Below are 19,710 nucleotides of genomic sequence, written 5' to 3' on the forward strand. Positions count from 1 at the left end.
AGATTTAGAAATAAGAAACTTACATACTTGCAATCTTTCATTTTAGCCTCCTCTCTTAAGACTTAGTTATTCTTTCTGAAATTTAGATTTTAATTTATATGATCTATACTAAAAGGTAACATGTAATATCTGTTATATAAGAAGAAAAAAAATAAGAAGATAATATTGAAGCCAGGACATCTTGCATAATAAGTGAAACATCAATACGCATCCACACTTGGCCAAACATCCACACTTGGCCAGTGGAGTGACTTGGAATAATACTTTTGAGAATGGATTTTGCATAATATGAAGGAAGAGCTGTTCATAAATTTTTGACCCAATAATTCCACTTTCCATTGGGAAAAAATTAAAATACCGAACAATTAGATAATATAAATTATGAATATCATGTAAATTATACATCTTTTAGAAGGAGTAGAATTATTAAATTATATTTTTATACTTATATTACATATACATCTATTAAATTATATTTATGAAGATCATATGTGGAGAAAAGCTTTTATTTTTCAATATAAGTAAAAAAGCAAAAAGACAATTGTATTACTGGGATTTCACATGTGGATAACACAAATACATTAGATGCAGTTCTCTCTTCCTCAGCAGGGCCCCATGCTGAGCCATCCCACTTCATCTTCATCATTGTGGAGACACCTGCACTTGCTGCCTCCATGACTGAGCAGATGACATTTCGTGGCACCCTCAAGGGCCACAATGGCTGGATGACCCAGATTGCCACCACTTCCCAGTTCCCGGACATGATACTATCTGCCTCTTGAGATAAGACCATTATCATGTGGAAGCTGACCAGGGATGAAACTAACTAGGGCATCCCACAGCATGTTCTTTAGGGTCATTCCCACTTTGTTAGTAATGTGGTCATACCCTCAGATGGGCAGTTTGCCCTCTCAGGCTCCTGGCATAGAACACTTTGGCTTTGGGACCTCACAGTGTGTACCACCACACACAGATTTGTAGGCCACACAAGGATATGCTGAGTGGGGCCTTCTCTTCTGGCAACCCAGAAGTCTCTGGCTTCCGAGATAAAACCATCAAGCAGTGGAATACTCTGGGTGTATGCAAATACACTGTCCAGGATGAGAGCCATTTGGAGTGGGTGCCTTGCGTCTGCTTTACATCCAATAGAAGCAATCCCATCATTGTCTTCTGTGGCTGGGACAATCTGGTCAAGGTATGGAACCAAGCAAACCGCAAGCTGAAGACCAATCACACTGGCCACATGGGCTACCTGAACACTGTGATTGTCTCTCCAGATGGATCCCTCTGTGCTTCTTAGAAGCAAGGATGGCCAAGTGCATGCTGTAGGACCTCTATACTCTAGATGGTGGGGACATCATCAATGCCCTGTGCTTCAATCCTAACTAATATTGGCTCTATGTTGCCACAGGCCCCAGAATCAAGATCTGGGACTTAGAAGGCAAGGTAATTGTAGACGAACTGAAGCAGGAAGTTATCAATACTAGCAGCAAGACTGAGCCATCCCAGTGTACCTCTCTGGCCTGGTCTGTTGATGGACAGACTTTGTTTGCCTGCTACATGGACAACCTGGTGTGCATGTGGTAAGTGACCATCGGCACCCACTGGAAATATATGGCGGAGCTTTAGAAAGAAAAAATTGGTTTTCTGACTTAAAAAAAATACATTAGATGTAAACTGGAAGGAAATACTTATTTTAGGAAGGTAGAATTAAATGTGGCCTTTTATTTTTATTTTATTTTATTTTTTTATTTTATTTTTCCCCTTGTAACAAAATGTAAAAAAAAATCAAAAAGATCCTAGAAGGTCATATAATTTCTAGGAAATGACTACACAAACTACATTGAAATAAAATTGGCAAAAACCTTAACTAAAACCTGAAATGAAATAAACAAATGCCCATTGATTACACATAGAATTCCACTGTTAAACTTCACTTATTCTACCAATGTAAATATTTGCAACTCAGCTTTTGTGACCCTCCAGTGATATGTCCACTGTTTTCAAAGCTGTTGAGAAATATTTGGAATTATATTTAGTACTGTTCAAGGTGTATCCAACATCACAGGAGGAAAAGGAGGGCGTGGATCACATAATTAAGGAAGGGGTGCTGCATCTAGAGGTATAGTATTCCCCCTTCATAGGCCAGATCCAGGGAGAGAAGCTGATCTGGGGAACACAGGCCAATATTACTACTCTAGCTCCCTTGGGAGACAAGGCCCAGAGGCAGAGAGGTCAATATCTGGGAAACCAGGTGGATGCCTGCAGTGGCCAGGGAGGAGACCAGCAGGTCTGCGAATGAAACTATTTTAGGGCTTTTGTTTATATGGGACAAGAAACACAATTCAGAGTATATTAAGCATGTCAGACTATATTGGCTTATGTAACTAGGAAGTACATAATTTGTAGTTCAAATGACGTCAGCAGGATTTTTCTTTCTTTCTCTGTGTCTGTTTCCTTATACACTTTTTTAGATCAGCTTCTCTTTGTCTGTTGGCCTCTTTTTTACTTCATTTGGCCTTCTGCCAGGGGGTAGCTTTGCTGAGGACTGTCTCAGGTTTATGTCATTCATCTTAGAGACACCTCCCCCAAAATAAGAACTCCAGGAGGCTCCTTTCCTATTGTATTACATGCACAAATGGTGGTTTAGTTTCCTACACATGGTGGCTGTGAATTGTACTTACAAGTGAATGTTCATTGTTCAGGATGCTGTGCCTGGGGTGCTGTGGTTGGTGAAGTAAGGGCAGTCTTTGTATCTTATTAAAAATACTGACATTAAGAATCTCTCCTATCATTAGTGAAAAATTAGCCCCCAAATAATAAAGCATTGCAAAAACTGCCATCTTTTTTAAAAACCTTGTTTGCTAACCCGTGGCTTTCTATGGTATTTTAGGGAGTAAAAGAGAGTTAAGTGAGTAACTTGAGATATACTTGGGAAAACATGCTTTCCTTGTCTCAATATTTTTCTTTTATTTTAAACTCCCTGATTCTATAAAGTCTTCATTCCCCACCACCCCTCCCCCCTTCCTGCACTTGGTGGTTCACATGGTGACAGCAGCTTCCTAGGATGGGGCTGGGGCAGGTCATTTGTAAGTTGAGTGTTTATAAGGTGGGAACTGTCTGTACTGCATTAGTCATTCAAATCTCAGCTTTTAAGTAGGTCAGTTGTCTCTTCTCTAATGAGGGAGTACTTGTTCTCTTAACATTCTGGCAAGCTTGTTTGCTTATTTTCTTCCCTGTCCAAGTCATACTGATGAATACATCCATCTTTTGATCTTCGGGAGGTATATGGAGCAGAAGGAAACCTTGTAATTGGAAAAGAGGAATAGCAGAAGAGAGTCAGACAAAGGTAGCCAAAGTCTGTTTTAATGATTCCAAAGTGATTCAATAATGTAGAAGACACTATCATGACAGTGAGCATCATCTACCCCGTAGCCAGTTTCTGTATGAAAGAAGAATGGATGATGGCTTTCCACTCTAAAAGTTCTTCCCAGCAGATTGTTAGAAGGGCCTTGACATCCTTGCTAGTTAGTATTCCTTGGGGTTAAGATATGTAGGACTTCTGTTTGAAAAGGCAAAAGTCCAAGTGTATAGGTCACGTCTTACTCATTTTTGTACCTTCTGCACCAGCTCCAGTGCCCAATAAATATTGAGTAAATGAGATGGCCAACATTATCAGCTAAGAATAGTTCATATTTAATATTTTTAGCAGATTAATTCTAGTTATTCATTTAGTCATTCAGCATAATTCTTCAGTGATGAAGATTATAAAAATACCCCTTATTGTTTATGTACTATAAGTTAGGCAATGAGCTAAGTGTTTAGTGTCCATTATCTTAATCCTTACAACTCTATGAGATAGTTGCCATTAGTATTACCATTTTATAGGTGAAGAAGCCTAAGCTTCAAGAGGTTACATTATTTTTTCCATGCACATGACTGATAAATGGCACAGGCAGCACTTGTCTATAAGACACTCTGATGCTTAAAGACTGTACTTTAAATCCCAGTGCTGTGGAATATTGGGAGATAATCCTTCCTGGCTATTTTGCATTTTTTTGCTTGTGTTAGAGAAACTGGGGTGTTTCTTCTGTAAAATTTCCTAGAGTCTGGATTTTTCTGATTGTATCCTTAAAGTATCACTTAATATTTTCACCTTTCCTCTGTATTTTCTGTCCATTGGTAGTCATATATAGAAGCTTGATCAAATTTCAGCTCAACTTTTTTGGTCAAACCGACTAAGTAAGTGGTATTGTATTCTTTCATATGCAGGAGACCTGTACTATTAGGGGCTCTCTTTTCTATGGTATTAGCAAGCATTCATACTGAATATCTGGTTCAACTAGTTGTGCTTTTTTAAGTTTATTTATTTTGAAAGAGAGACAGAAATAGCCTGAGTGGGGAGGGGCAGAGAGAGAGGGAGAGAGAAGGAATCCCAAGAAGGCTCCCTGTTGCCGGCACAGAGCTCAAACTCAGGGCTCAAACTCATGAAACTGTGGCATAATGACCTAAGCCAAAACCAAGAGTCAGACACTTAGCAGACTGAGCCACCCAGGAGTCCCTCAACTAGTTCTGAGGCTGCAGAATAGTGATTTTCTATCATACTAATTATATATATGTATGTAGTGTCGGTGTGTGTGTGTGTGCATATAAACATTTTTACCTACTAGCTAAAATACTTCTGTGAAGAGAAACTTTCCCTTATCCATTATTTGGTTACTTAACAGTGTGCTTTGTTTAGGGAGGGCACAAAGAACACCTGACTCTTTCCTTTTCAAAATAATGATTTAGCTCCCAAGAATCTTCCCTGGTTATCAATTAATTGTTTTTATTATGATTATGAACTCACAGATTTAAATATATACGATGGTTTTTAATGTATTGCAGTTCTTGTTGATGACAAAATCATCTCGCATTTTATATATCTGTGCCTCTGCAGGTTGGCTCCGGAGTCATTTGGCACAACCCAAAGAGGTGTTTGATAACTTCTTTACTCTCTTGCATGACAAGATGTCCCAGCTTACCTTTTAAAGTTTCCTGCCCAGACTTGGAATTGTCATTTCTCCTAAGTGGAAAATGATATCTGGAGCCTCCCAGTTTTTATATTGGCATCTAATTTAAGGCAAAAAGCGTGACTCTGGCCTGGATTCAGCCTGTGGCTAGTCTGGTCCTGACCTCTGGCCAGACTTAAGTAATAGCAAAGACAAAGGATGGATCATAAAGATTTTTTTTTCCAACTGTTTTTATTGTGGTAAAATACACATGACAAAATTTACCGTCCTACCCATTTTAATTGTACAATTCAGTGGCATTAGATACACTCATAATGTGCAACCATCACCACCATCCGTATCTCTATGACTTTCATCTTGTAAAACTGAAACTCTATCCTTATTAAACAATAACTCCTCTTTTCACTGACAGCTACCATTCTTCATTCTGTCTCCATGATTTTGACTAATCTAAGCCCCTCGTACAAGTGGAATCAATCAGTATTTGTCTTTCTGTGGTTGATTTATTTTACTTGGCATAATGTCCTCCAGGTTTACCCATATTGCAGCATAGTTCAGAAAATTCATTGTTTTTAAGGCTGAATAATATTCCATTGTATGAATTATCACATTTTACTTATCTATTCATTCTTCAATGGACACTTGAGTTGCTTCCACATTTTAGCTATTTTTTTAATATATGAAATTTATTGACAAATTGGTTTCCATACAACACCCAGTGCTCATCCCAAAAGGTGCCCTCCTCAATACCCATCACCCACCCTCTCTTCCCTCCCACCCCCCATCAACCCTCAGTTTGTTCTCAGTTTTTAACAGTCTCTTATGCTTTGGCTCTCTCCCACTCTAACCTCTTTTTTTTTTTTCCCTTCCCCTCCCCCATGGGTTCCTGTTAAGTTTCTCAGGATCCACATAGGAGTGAAACCATATGGTATTTGTCTTTCTCTGTATGGCTTATTTCACTTAGCATCACACTCTCCAGTTCCATCCACGTTGCTACAAAAGGCCATATTTCATTTTTTCTCATTGCCACGTAGTATTCCATTGTGTATATAAACCACAATTTCTTTATCCATTCATCAGTTGATGGACATTTAGGCTCTTTCCATCATTTGGCTATTGTTGAGAGTGCTGCTATGAACATTGGGGTACAAGTGCCCCTATGCATCAGTACTCCTGTATCCCTTGGATAAATTCCTAGCAGTGCTATTGCTGGGTCATAGGGTAGGTCTATGTTTAATTTTCTGAGGAACCTCCACACTGCTTTCCAGAGCGGCTGCACCAATTTGCATTCCCACCAACAGTGCAAGAGGGTTCCCATTTCTCCACATCCTCTCCAGCATCTATAAGTCTCCTGATTTGTTCATTTTGGACACTCTGACTGGCGTGAGGTGATACCTGAGTGTGGTTTTGATTTGTATTTCCCTGATAAGGAACGACGCTGAACATCTTTTCATGTGCCTGTTGGCCATCCGGATGTCTTCTTTAGAGAAGTGTCTATTCATGTTTTCTGCCCATTTCTTCACTGGGTTATTTGTTTTTCAGGTGTGGAGTTTGGTGAGCTCTTTATAGATTTTGGATACTAGCCCTTTGTCCGATATGTCATTTGCAAATATCTTTTCCCATTCCGTTGGTTGCCTTTTAGTTTTGTTGGTTGTTCCCTTTGCTGTGCAGAAGCTTTTTATCTTCATAAGGTCCCAGTAATTCACTTTTGCTTTTAAATTCCCTTGCCTTTGGGGATGTGTCAAGTAAGAAATTGCTACGGCTGAGGTCAGAGAGGTCTTTTCCTGCTTTCTCCTCTAAGGTTTTGATGGTTTCCTGTCTCACATTCAGGTCCTTTATCCATTTTGAGTTTATTTTTGTGAATGGTGTGAGAAAGTGGTTTAGTTTCAACCTTCTGCATGTTGCTGTCCAGTTCTCCCAGCACCATTTGTTAAAGAGGCTGTCTTTTTTCCATTGGATGTTCTTTCCTGCTTTGTCAAAGATGAGTTGGCCATACGTTTGTGGGTCTAGTTCTGGGGTTTCTATTCTATTCCATTGGTCTGTGTGTCTGTTTTTGTGCCAATACCATGCTGTCTTGATGATTACAACTTTGTAGTAGAGGCTAAAGTCTGGGATTGTGATGCCTCCTGCTTTGGTCTTCTTCAAAATTCCTTTGGCTATTCGGGGCCTTTTGTGGTTCCATATGAATTTTAGGATTGCTTGTTCTAGTTTCGAGAAGAATGCTGGTGCAATTTTGATTGGGATTGCATTGAATGTGTAGATAGCTTTGGGTAGTATTGACATTTTGACAATATTTATTTTTCCAATCCATGAGCACGGAATGTTTTTCCATTTCTTTATATCTTCTTCAATTTCCTTCATAAGCTTTCTATAGTTTTCAGCATACAGATCTTTTACATCTTTGGTTAGATTTATTCCTAGGTATTTTATGCTTCTTGGTGCAGTTGTGAATGGGATCAGTTTCTTTATTTGTCTTTCTGTTGCTTCATTGTTAGTGTATAAGAATGCAACTGATTTCTGTGCATTGATTTTGTATCCTGCAACTTTGCTGAATTCATGTATCAGTTCTAGCAGATTTCTGGTGGAGTCTATCGGAGTTTCCATGTATAATATCATGTCATCTGCAAAAAGCGAAAGCTTGACTTCATCTTTGCCAATTTGGATGCCTTTGATTTCCTTTTGTTGTCTGATTGCTGATGCTAGAACTTCCAGTACTATGTTAAACAACAGCGGTGAGAGTGGGCATCCCTGTCGTGTTCCTGATCTCAGGGAAAAAGCTCTCAGTTTTTCCCCGTTGAGGATGATGTTAGCTGTGGGCTTTTCATAAATGGCTTTTATGATCTTTAAGTATGTTCCTTCTATCTCGACTTTCTCAAGGGTTTTTATTAAGAAAGGGTGCTGGATTTTGTCAAAGGCCTTTTCTGCATCGATTGACAGGATCATATGGTTCTTCTCTTTTTTTTTGTTAATGTGATGTATCACGTTGATTGATTTGCGAATGTTGAACCAGCCCTGCATCCCAGGAATGAATCCCACTTGATCATGGTGAATAATTCTTTTTATATGCCATTGAATTCGATTTGCTAGTATCTTATTGAGAATTTTTGCATCCATATTCATCAGGGATATTGGCCTGTAGTTCTCTTTTTTTTACTGAGTCTCTGTCTGGTTTAGGAATCAAAGTAATACTGGCTTCATAGAATGAGTCTGGAAGTTTTCCTTCCCTTTCTATTTCTTGGAATAGCTTGAGAAGGGTAGGTATTATCTCTGCTTTAAACGTGTGGTAGAACTCCCCTGGGAAGCCATCTGGTCCTGGACTCTTATTTGTTGGGAGATTTTTGATAACCGATTCAATTTCTTCGCTGGTGATGGGTCTGTTCAAGCTTTCTATTTCCTCCTGATTGAGTTTTGGAAGAGTGTGGGTGTTCAGGAATTTGTCCATTTCTTCCAGGTTGTCCAATTTGTTGGCATATAATTTTTCATAGTATTCCCTGAGAATTGTTTGTATCTCTGAGGGATTGGTTGTAATAATTCCATTTTCATTCATGATTTTATCTATTTGGGTCATCTCCCTTTTCTTTTTGAGAAGCCTGGCTAGAGGTTTGTCAATTTTGTTTATTTTTTCAAAAGACCAACTCTTGGTTTCGTTGATCTGCTCTACAGTTTTTTTAGATTCTATATTGTTTATTTCTGCTCTGATCTTTATTATTTCTCTTCTTCTGCTGGGTTTAGGCTGCCTTTGCTGTTCTGCTTCTATTTCCTTTAGGTGTGCTGTTAGATTTTGTATTTGGGATTTTTCTTATTTCTTGAGATAGGCCTGGATTGCAATGTATTTTCCTCTCAGGACTGCCTTCGCTGCGTCCCAAAGCGTTTGGATTGTTGTATTTTCATTTTCGTTTGTTTCCATATATTGTTTAATTTCTTCTCTAATTGCCTGATTGACCCACTCATTCGTTAGTAGGGTGTTCTTTAACCTCCATGCTTTTGGAGGTTTTCCAGACTTTTTCCTGTGGTTGATTTCAAGCTTCATAGCATTGTGGTCTGAAAGTGTGCATGGTATGATTTCAATTCCTGTATACTTATGAAGGGCTGTTTTGTGACCCAGTATATGATCTATCTTGGAGAATGTTCCATGTGCACTCGAGAAGAAAGTATATTCTGTTGCTTTGGGATGCAGAGTTCTAAATATATCTGTCAAGTCCATCTGATCCAATGTCTCATTCAGGGCCCTTGTTTCTTTATTGACCGTGTCTAGATGATCTATCCATTTCTGTAAGTGGGGTGTTAAAGTCCCCTGCAATGACCACATTCTTATCAATAAGGTTGCTTATGTTTATGAGTAATTGTTTTATATATTTGGGGGCTCCGGTATTCGGCGCATAGACATTTATAATTGTTAGCTCTTCCTGATGGATAGACCCTGTAACTATTATATAATGTCCTTCTTCATCTCTTGTTACAGCCTTTAATTTAAAGTCTAGTTTGTCTGATATAAGTATGGCTACTCCAGCTTTCTTTTGGCTTCCAGTAGCATGATAAATAGTTCTCCATCCCCTCACTCTCAATCTAAAGGTGTCCTCAGGTCTAAAATGAGTCTCTTGTAGACAGCAAATAGATGGGTCTTGTTTTTTTATCCATTCTGATACCCTATGTCTTTTGGTTGGCGCATTTAATCCATTTACATTCAGTGTTATTATAGAAAGATACGGGTTTAGAGTCATTGTGATGTCTGTATGTTTTATGCTTGTAGTGATGTCTCTGGTACTTTGTCTCACAGGGTCCCCCTTAGGATCTCTTGTAGGGCTGGTTTAGTGGTGACAAATTCCTTCAGTTTTTGTTTGTTTGGGAAGACCTTTATCTCTCCTTCTATTCTAAATGACAGACTTGCTGGATAAAGGATTCTTGGCTGCATATTTTTTCTGTCTAGCACACTGAAAATCTCGTGCCAATTCTTTCTGGCCTGCCAAGTTTCAAAAGAGAGATCAGTCACGAGTCTTATAGGTCTCCCTTTATATGTGAGGGCACGTTTACCCCTTGCTGCTTTCAGAATTTTCTCTTTATCTTGTGTTTTGCCAGTTTCACTATGATATGTCATGCAGAAGATCGATTCAAGTTACGTGTGAAGGGAGTTCTCTGTGCCTCTTGGATTTCAATGCCTTTTTCCTTCCCCAGTTCAGGGAAGTTCTCAGCTATTATTTCTTCTAGTACCCCTTCAGCACCTTTCCCTCTCTCTTCCTCCTCTGGGATACCAATTATGCGTATATTATTTCTTTTTAGTGTATCACTTAGTTCTCTAATTTTCCCCTCATACTCCTGGATTTTTTTATCTCTCTTTTTCTCAGCTTCCTCTTTTTCCATAACTTTATCTTCTAGTTCACCTATTCTCTCCTCTGCCTCTTCAATCCGAGCCGTGGTGGTTTCCATTTTGTTTTGCATTTCATTTAAAGCGTTTTTCAGCTCCTCGTGACTGTTCCTTAGTCCCTTGATCTCTGTAGCAAGAGATTCTCTTCTGTCCTCTATACTGTTTTCAAGCCCAGCGATTAATTTTATGACTATTATTCTAAATTCACTTTCTGTTATATTATTTAAATCCTTTTTGATCAGCTCATTAGCTGTTGTTATTTCCTGGAGATTCTTCTGAGGGGAATTCTTCCGCTTGGTCATTTTGGATAGTCCCTGGCGTGGTGAGGACCTGCAGGGCACTTCCCCTGTGCTGTGGTGTATAACTGGAGTTGGTGGGCGGGGCCGCAGTCCGACCTGATGTCTGTCCCCAGCCCACCGCTGGGGCCACAGTCAGACTGGTGTGTGCCTTCTCTTCCCCTCTCCTAGGGGCGGGATTCACTGTGGGGTGGTGTGGCCCGTCTGGGCTACTTGCACACTGCCAGGCTTGTGATGCTGGGGATCTGGCGTATTAGCTGGGGTGGGTAGGTAAGGTGCACAGGGGCAGGAGGGGCAGGCTTAGCTCGCTTCGTTCTCCTTAGGTGATCCACTTCAGGAAGGGCCCTTTGGCAACGGGAGGGAGTCAGATCCACTGCCGGAGGTTTGGCTCCGCAGAAGCACAGAGTTGGGTGTTTGCGCACAGCGAGCAAGTTCCCTGGCAGGAACTGGTTCCCTTTGGGATTTTGGCTGGGGGATGGGCGGGGGAGATGGCGCTGGCGAGCGCCTTTGTTCCCCACCAAACTGAGCTCTGTCGTCCGGGGGCTCAGCAGCTCTCCCTCCCTTTGTCCTCCAGCCTTCCCGCTTTCGGAGCAGAGCTGTTAACTTATGACCTCCCAGACGCTAAGTCGCGCTTGCTGTCGGAACACAGTCCGTCAGGCCCCTCCGCTTTTGCCAGCCAGACTCGGGGGCTCTGCTTGGCCAGCGGGCCGCCCCTCTGCCCTGGCTCCCTCCCGCCAGTCCGTGGAGTGCTCACCACCTCGCTGCCCTTCCTACCTTCTTCCGTGTCTGCGCTTGGCTCCAGCGACTCCGTTCTGCTAATCCTCTGGCGGTTTTCTGGGTTATTTAGGCAGGTGTAGGTGGAATCTAAGTGATCAGCAGGACGCGCAGTGAGCCCAGTGTCCTCCTACGCCGCCATCTTCCAAGGACCAAGCCAGCTATTTTTTTTTAATGTTTACTTATTTTTGAGAGACAGAGACAGAGAGAGACAGAGAGTGAATGGGGGAGAGGCAGGGAGAGAGGGAGACACAGAATCCAAAGCAGGCTCCAGGCTCTGAGCTGTCAGCACAGAGCCCAATGTGGGGCTTAAACCCATGAACCAAGAGCTCATGACCTGAGCCAAAGTCGGATGCTTAACTGACTGAGCCACCTAGGTTCTCCCACATTTTAGCTATTGTGGATAACACTGCTCTGAACATGAGCGTGCCAATATATTTTTGAGGCCCTGTTTTCAATTCTTTTGGTGTATATCTAGAAGTAGAATTGCTGGGTTATATGGTAATTCTATTGTTAATTTTTTGAGGCACCTTTATTCTCTTTTCCACAGCATCTGTATATTCCCATCAAGAATACAGAATGCTTTCATGGGCTCTTGGGTGGCTCAGTCGGTTAAGCATCTGACTCGGCTCAGGTCATGATCTTGCGGCTCGTGGGTTCAAGCCCCATGTTGGGCTCTGTGCTGACAGCTTAGATCCTGGAACCTGCTTTGGATTCTCTCTGCCCCTCTTCCGCTCACTCTCTGTCTCTCTCTCTCTCAAAAATAAATGAACATTAAAAATAATTAAAAATAAAAGAATGCAGAATGGTTTCAATTCCTCCACATGCTCTCCAACACTTGTTATTTTCCGGGATTTTCTGGCATTTTTATCCAAAATGTAGTAATTGGTGTGAGGTTGTATCTCATTATAGTTCCTTTTTGTTCAATTTTGATTCCAGTATACTTAACATAGAGTGTTATATTAGTTTCATGTGTACACTATAGTGATTTAACAATTCCATAGGTTACTCAGTACTTACCAAGACAGGCTCTCCCAGGTAGGCTCCGTGCTGCCAGCACAGAGCCCGATGGAGGGCTTAAACTCACTGTGAGATCATGACCTCAGTTGAGATCAAGAGTCCGACTAAGGCACTCAAGTACCCCAGTGACTCTTTTCTTAATTTTTTTTTTAATTTGTTTTGAGAGAGAGAGAGAGAGGGCGAGAGAGAGAGAGACGGAATGAGCAGGGGAGGGGCAGAGAGAGAGAGCACATGAGGATCCAAAGCACCACTAGTGCAGAGCCTGATGCAGGGTTTCAACTTAAGAACTGTGAGATCATGACATGAGCTAAAACCAAGAGTCAGGCGCTTAACCAACTGAGCCACCCAAGCACCCCAAGATAAATGTCTCTCAGTCCCCATCATCTATTTCACCCATCCCCCCTACCCAGCTCTCCTCTGGTAATCATTAGTTTGTTCTCTATAGCTAAGAGTCTGTTTCTTGGTTTGCCTTTTTCTCTCTTTTTTTTCCCCCTTTGCTCATTTGTTTTGTTTCTTAAATTCTACATAAGAGTAAAATCATGTGGTATTTGTCTTTCTTTGACTGACTTATTTTGCTTACCACTATCTGAGATCAAGAGTTGCACACTCTACCAACTAAGCCAACCAGGCGCCCCATACCACATCCTCTTTATCCATTCATCCATCAGTGAATACTTGGCCTCCTTCCATAATTTGGCTATTGTAAATAATGCTGCAATAAACATTGAGGTATGTATATATTTTTGATTAATGTTTTCATATTCTTTGGGTAAATACCCAGTAGTGGAATTACTGGATCATATGGTGGTTCTATTTTTAATGTTTTGAGGAACCTCTATAATGTCTTCCACAGTGGCTGCAACAGTTTGCTTTCCCACCAACAGTGCATGAGGGTTCCTATTAGTCCATATCCTTGTCAACACTTGTTTCTTACGTTCTTGATGTTAGCTCTGACAGGTATGATGTGATATCTCATTGTGGTTTTGTTTTGCATTTCGCAGATGATGAGTGATGTTGAGCATCTTTTCATGCATCTGTTGGCTATCTGTGCGTCTTCTTTGGAGGAATGTCCGTCCAAGTCTTCTGTTCATTTTTAATAGGATTATTATTATTTTGGGGGGTGTTCAGTCATATAAGTTCTTCATGTGTTTTGATACTAACCCTTTATCTGATATGTCATTTGCAAATATCTTCTCCCATTCCATAGGTTGCCTTTTAGTTTTGTTGATTGTTTCCTTTGCTGTGCAGAAGCTTTTTATTTTGATGTAGTCCTAATAGTTATTTTTGCTTTTGTTTCCCTTGCCTCAGGGGACCTATCTGAACAAGTTGCTATGGCTGATGTCAGAAAAATTACTGCCTGTGCTCTCTTCTAGGATTTTTATGGTTTCAGGTCTCACATTTAGTTCATCCATTTTGAATTTATTTTTGTGTTTGGTGTAAGAAAGTGGTCCAATTTCATTCTTCTGCATGTAGCTCTCTGGCTTTCCCGGCATCATTTCTTGAAGAGACTGTCCTTTTCCCATTGGACATTCTTTCTTGCTTTGTTGAAGATTAATTGACCATATAGTGGTGGGTTTATTTCTGGATCATCTCTTCTGTTCCATTGATCTGTGTGTCTATTTTTGTGCCAGTATCATACTGTTTTGATTACTATAGCTTTGTAATATAAATTGAAATCCAGAATTGTGATGCCTCCAGCTTTGCTTTTTCTTTTTCAAGATTGCTTTGGCTATTTTGGAAGTCTTTTGTGATTCCATGCAAATTGTAGGATTGTTTGTTTTAGTTCTATGAAAAATGCTGTTGGTATTTTGATAGGGATTGCATTAAATGTGTAGATTGTGGGGCGCCTGGGTGGCTCAGTTGTTAAGCCACTGACTTAGGCTAAGGTCATAATCTCGTGGCTGGTGAATTTGAGCCCCATGTGGGGCCCTGTGCTGTCAGCTCAGAGCCTGCAGCCTGCTTCTGATTCTGTGTCTCCCTTTCTCTGTGTTCCTCCCCTGCTCATGCTCTGTCTCTCTCTCTTTCAAAAATAAATAAACATTTGAAAAATGTGTAGATTGCAAGGGATGGTGGGGGAGCAAACAAGGTGGCTGAGGCTGCTGCCTCCACCTGCCAGAACTTTCCTGTTGGCCAGAGCTGGAGGGACCAAGGGACTAGGAGGACTTCAGGCGTGCATCAGCAAGCCTTCCATCAGGGTCACTAACTCGCCAGTAGCATGCTCTAGGAGCACCATGCTGCGTGCGCTCTCTCCTCCACCTGTGTTTCTTTGTGTGCTCCTCTAGGAAGCACATTCTCTAGTGTCCTGGCTGACAGGGCTATGGGCGTCCGGGCAGTGGCCTGGCTGTTCCTCTGGGAGGTGGCTGGGCTCACCGGCATACCAGCCACGGCCTACACTACTATCTCCCACTGACCCTGGCATAAGGACCCTTGCTCTGAAATTATTTTGAATAAGTTTTGAAAGATGGGTCCCGTAGAGACCTTTTAATAACAGTGAAATTTGGAGAAATTGTTGAGGACTGATGGACCTGCCAACTCTTAATTAAACGGTACATCCTGGACTTTTTGTGGATCCATATGAGTTAGCTTCATTATGACAGAGAAACATAACAGAGGCAATGATGGTTTCAGAAAATTTTAATATAGGAGCTCCCAATTAGTAGTCCAAAAAATCTAAAGTTCTAATATATGCCAGACAAGACTTACAGTGTATTGTTGCCAAGCTTTTTCACCTGTGCACTATTGCTATCATCGACCATGTAGTAAAGATGGAAAAACCTTTATTGCAGTCAATAACCTGGATTTATTGATGTATTGTCACCAAGAGTTTCCAATTTTGAAATGCTGGTCTCAGTCCGAAGTGGCAGTTCCTTGTGCCTTGAAGAAAAAGGACATCTGCCAAAGGAGCAATCTGAAATCTAGATCAGTATATAAGAATGTGGCTTTACAGGTTCCAGTGAGACCGGCCCTACACACCTCTTCAGTAGGTTCTGTGACTCTGCTCATTACCATCCCATGTTCTACTTTGGTCCTTGTGGCTGTTTTCAAATATGCCCATTTCCCCTGTAAGCTATATGGAGTTAAATGCTTTCCATAAACTAAAATAAGATCTATTTACTTATCTTCATTTCGGTTAGGAAAAGGAATTGTTTTATGGATTAGAGACAAATTATTCTCATTTTGTGAGTAGAAACACTTTAATTTCAGCTAAAAATGGAGAAAATCCTCACAAACAAGAATAGATAATTTGAAAGAAAAAAATAAAATGTGTAGATTTCTTTGGGTAGTATAGACATTTTATTGATATTTGTTCTTGCAATCCTTGAGCATGAAATATCTTTCCATTTCTTTGTGTGCTCTTCAACTTCTTTCATCAGTGTTTTATAGTTTTCAGAGTACAGATCTTTTACCTTTTTAGTGAGGTTTATTCCTAGATATCTTACTATTTTGGGTGCAGTAATAAATGAGATTTTTTTTTTAATTTCTCTTTCTACTCCTTCATTACTGGTGTATAGAAATGCAACAGGTTCTGTATGTTGATTTTGTATCCTGCAATTTTACTGAATTCTTTTATCAGTTCTAGTAGTGTTCTGGTGGAGTCTGTCAGGTTTTCTATACATAGTATCATGTCATCTGTAAATAGTGAAAGTTTTACTTCTTTCTTATCAATTTGGATGCTTTTTATTTCTTTTTGTTGTCTGATTAATGTGGCCAGGACTTCCAGTACTATGTTGAATAAAAGTGGTGAGAGTGAACATCCTTGTTTATTCCTGACCTTAGGGGAAAGATTCTCAGGTTTTCCCCATTGAAGATGATGTTAGCTTGCGGGGTTTTCATATATGGCCTTTATTATGTTGAGGAATGTTCCCTCTAAACCTACTTTGTTGAGGGTTTTTATCATGAAAGGATGTTGTACCTTTTTTTTTTTAAGTTTATTTATTTTTATTGAGAGAGAGTACCAGCAGGGGAGGGACAGACAGAGAGGGAGTCCCAGACGTCCCAGGATGTTGTACTTTGTAAAATGCTTTTTCTATGTCTATTGAAATGATCATATGATTTGGGGCGCCTGGGTGGCTCAGTCAATTCAGTGTCTGACTCTTGAGTTCAGCTCAGGTTATGATCCTAGGGTCATGGGATCGAGCCCTGCATAAGGCTTTGCACTGAACATGGAGCCTGCTGAAGATTCTCTTTCTCTCTCCTTCTGCCCATCTCCCCCACATGTGTTTTCTCTCTAAAATAAAAAATAAATAAAATATAATAGAATAAATAAATTCTCAAAAAAAAGAAATGATCATATGGTTCTTAATATTTCTCTGATTAATGTGATATCACACTGATTGCGAATATTGAACCATCTTTGCAACCCAGGAATAAATTCCACTTGATTTTGGTGAATGATTTTTTAAATGTATTATTAGATTCGGTGTGCTAGTATTTCGTTGAGAATTTTTGCATCTATGTTCATCAGAGATATTGGCCTGTAGTCTTCTCTTTTTGTGGTGTCTTTATTTGGTTTTGGTATCAAGGTAATGCTGGTCTCATAAAACGAATTTGGAAGTTTTCCTTCCTTTCCTATTTTTTGGAATAGTTTGAGAAGAATAGGTATTAACTCTTCTGAGATGTTTGGTAAAATTTGCCTGTGATGGCATCTGGTCCTGAACTTTTGTTTGGAGTTTTTTGATTACTGTTTCAATTTCCTTGCTGATAATCAGTCTGTTCAAAATTTCTATTTCTTCTTGTTTCAGTTTTGGTAGGTTACATGTTTCTAGAAATTTATCCAATACTTCTAGTTGTCCAATTTGTTGGCATATAGTTTTTTGTAATATTTTCTTATAATTGGTTGTTTTCCTGTGGTGTTTGTTGTTTCTGCTCTCTCATTTGTGATTTTATTAATTTGAGTCTTTCTCCTTTTTTCTTGATAAATTTGGCTAGAGGTTTATAAATCTTATTGATTTTTTTTTTCAAGGGATCAGCTCCTGGTTTCATTGATTTGTTCTATTGTTTTTTGTTTGTTTTTCTCTATATCATTAATTTCTGCTCTAATCTTTATTATTTCCTTCCTTCTGCTGATTTTAGTTTTGTTTGTTGTATTTTTCTAGCTCCTTTAGGTGTAAGGTCAGGTTGTATTTGAGATTTTTCTTACTTCTTTAGGTAGGCCTTTATTGCCATAAACTTGCCTCTTAGAACTGCTTTTGCTGTATTGAGAGGTTTTGAAAGGTTGTGTTTTCATTCTCCTTTGTTTTCATGTACTTTTTGATTTTTTCTTTGGTTTTTTGATTGACCCATTCAGTGTTTTTTGTACGTTATTTAACCTCCATGTATTTGTGGTCTTTCCATATTTTTTCTTGTGATTTAATTCTAGTATCGTGGCATTGTGGTCAGAAAAAGTGCATGGCATGACTCTGATCCCTTTGAATTTGTTGAGACTTGTTTTGTGGCCTAATATGTGAACTCTTGTGGAGTGTTCTATGTGCACATGGAAAGAATGTGTATTCTGTTTTAGGATAGAAAGTTCTGAATATATTTGTTAAATTCATCTTTTGTAGTGTGTTATTCAAAGCCATTGTTTCCTTGTTTATTTTATGTTTCGATGATCATCCATGGATGTACATAGGGTGTTAAAGTCTTCTACTATTATTGTATTATTATTAATTAATTCCTGTATGTTTGTCATTAACTGTTTTATGTATTTAGTTGTTCGTATGTTGGATGTATAAATATTTACAATCGTTATATCTTATTGTTGGATTGTCCCCTTTATCATAGTTCCCCTCTTTATCTCTTGTTTTAGTCTCTGTGTGTTTTTCTTGTATTTTTATTTCACTTATTTTTTAAATTTACATCCAAGTTAGTTAGCATATAGTACAACAATGATTTCAGGAGTAGATTCCTTAATGCCCTTACCCATTTATTCCATCCTCCCTCCCACAACCCCTCCGGAAACACTCTGTTTGTTCTCCATATTTAAGAGTCTCTTCTGTTTTGTCCCCCTCCCTGTTTTTATATTATTTTTGCTTCCCTTCCCGTATGTTCATCTGTTTTGTCTCTTAAAGTCCTCATATGAGTGAAGTCATATGATATTTGTCTTTCTCTGACTGACTAATTTCACTTAGCATAATACCCTCCAGTTCCATCCACGTAGTTGCAAATGGCAAGATTTCATTCTTTTTGATTGCTGAGTAATACTCCATTGTATATATATACTACATCTTCTTTATCCATTCACCCATCAATGGACATTTGGGCTCTTTCCATACTTTGGCTATTGTTGATAGTGCTGCTATAAGCATTGGGGTGCATGTGCCCCTTTGAAACAGCACACCTGTATGTTCCTTGGATAAACACCTAGTAGTGCAATTGCTGGGTCATAGGGTAGTTCTATTTTTAATTATTTGAGGAACCTCCATACTGTTTTCCAGAGTGACTGCACCAGTTTGCATTCCCACAAGCAGTGCAAAAGAGATCCTTTCTCTGCATCCTTTCCAACGTCTGTTGCTGCCTGAATTGTTATTGTTACAGGTGTGAGGTAGTATCGCATTGTGGTTTTGATTTGTATTTCCCAGGTGATGAGCGATGTTGAGCATTTTTTCATGTGTCAGTTGGTCATCTGGATGTCTTCTTTGGAGAAGTGTCTATTCATGCCTTTTGCCCATTTCTTCACTGGATTATTTGTTTTTTGGGTGTTGAGTTTGGTAAGTTCTTTATAGATTTTGGATAGTAACCCTTTATCTGATATGTCGTTTATAAATATCTTCTCCCATTCTGTTGGTTGCCTTTTAGTTTTGCTGATTGTCTCCTATGCTATGCAGAAGCTTTTTATTATAATGAGTTCCCAAAAGCTCATTTTTGCTTTTGTTTCCCTTGTCTCTGGAGACGTGTTGAGTAAGAAGTTGCTGCAGCCAAGATCAAAGAGGTTTTTGCCTGCTTTCTCCTCAAGGATTTTGATGGCTTCCTGTCTTACATTTAGATCTTTCATCCATTTTGAGTTTGTTTTTGTGTATGGTGTAAGGAAGGGGTCCAGGTTCATTTTTGTGCATGTCACTGTCCAGTTTTTCCAGCACCACTTGCTGAAGAGACTGTCTTCATTCCATTGGGTATTCTTTCCTGCTTTATCAAAGATGAGTTGGCCATACTTTTGTGGGTCCATTTGTGGGTTCTCTATTCTGTTCCATTGATCTGAGTGTCTGTTTTTGTTCTAGTACCATACTGTCATGATCATTACAGCTTTGTAATACAGCTTGAAGTCTGG

General features: G+C 39.7%; 2 pseudogenes; both read left to right on the plus strand.

The window, feature by feature from the left end:
* Positions 1-557: 557 nt before the first annotated feature.
* LOC106989898 (receptor of activated protein C kinase 1-like) lies at positions 558-1,500 on the plus strand (annotated as a pseudogene).
* Positions 1,501-14,530: 13,030 nt separating this feature from the next.
* LOC106989897 (phosphatidylinositol-glycan biosynthesis class X protein-like) lies at positions 14,531-15,558 on the plus strand (annotated as a pseudogene).
* The last annotated feature ends 4,152 nt before the right edge of the window (positions 15,559-19,710 follow it).

The sequence above is a fragment of the Acinonyx jubatus genome, chromosome D2 (assembly GCF_027475565.1).
Source record: "Acinonyx jubatus isolate Ajub_Pintada_27869175 chromosome D2, VMU_Ajub_asm_v1.0, whole genome shotgun sequence".
Taxonomy (NCBI): domain Eukaryota; kingdom Metazoa; phylum Chordata; class Mammalia; order Carnivora; family Felidae; genus Acinonyx; species Acinonyx jubatus.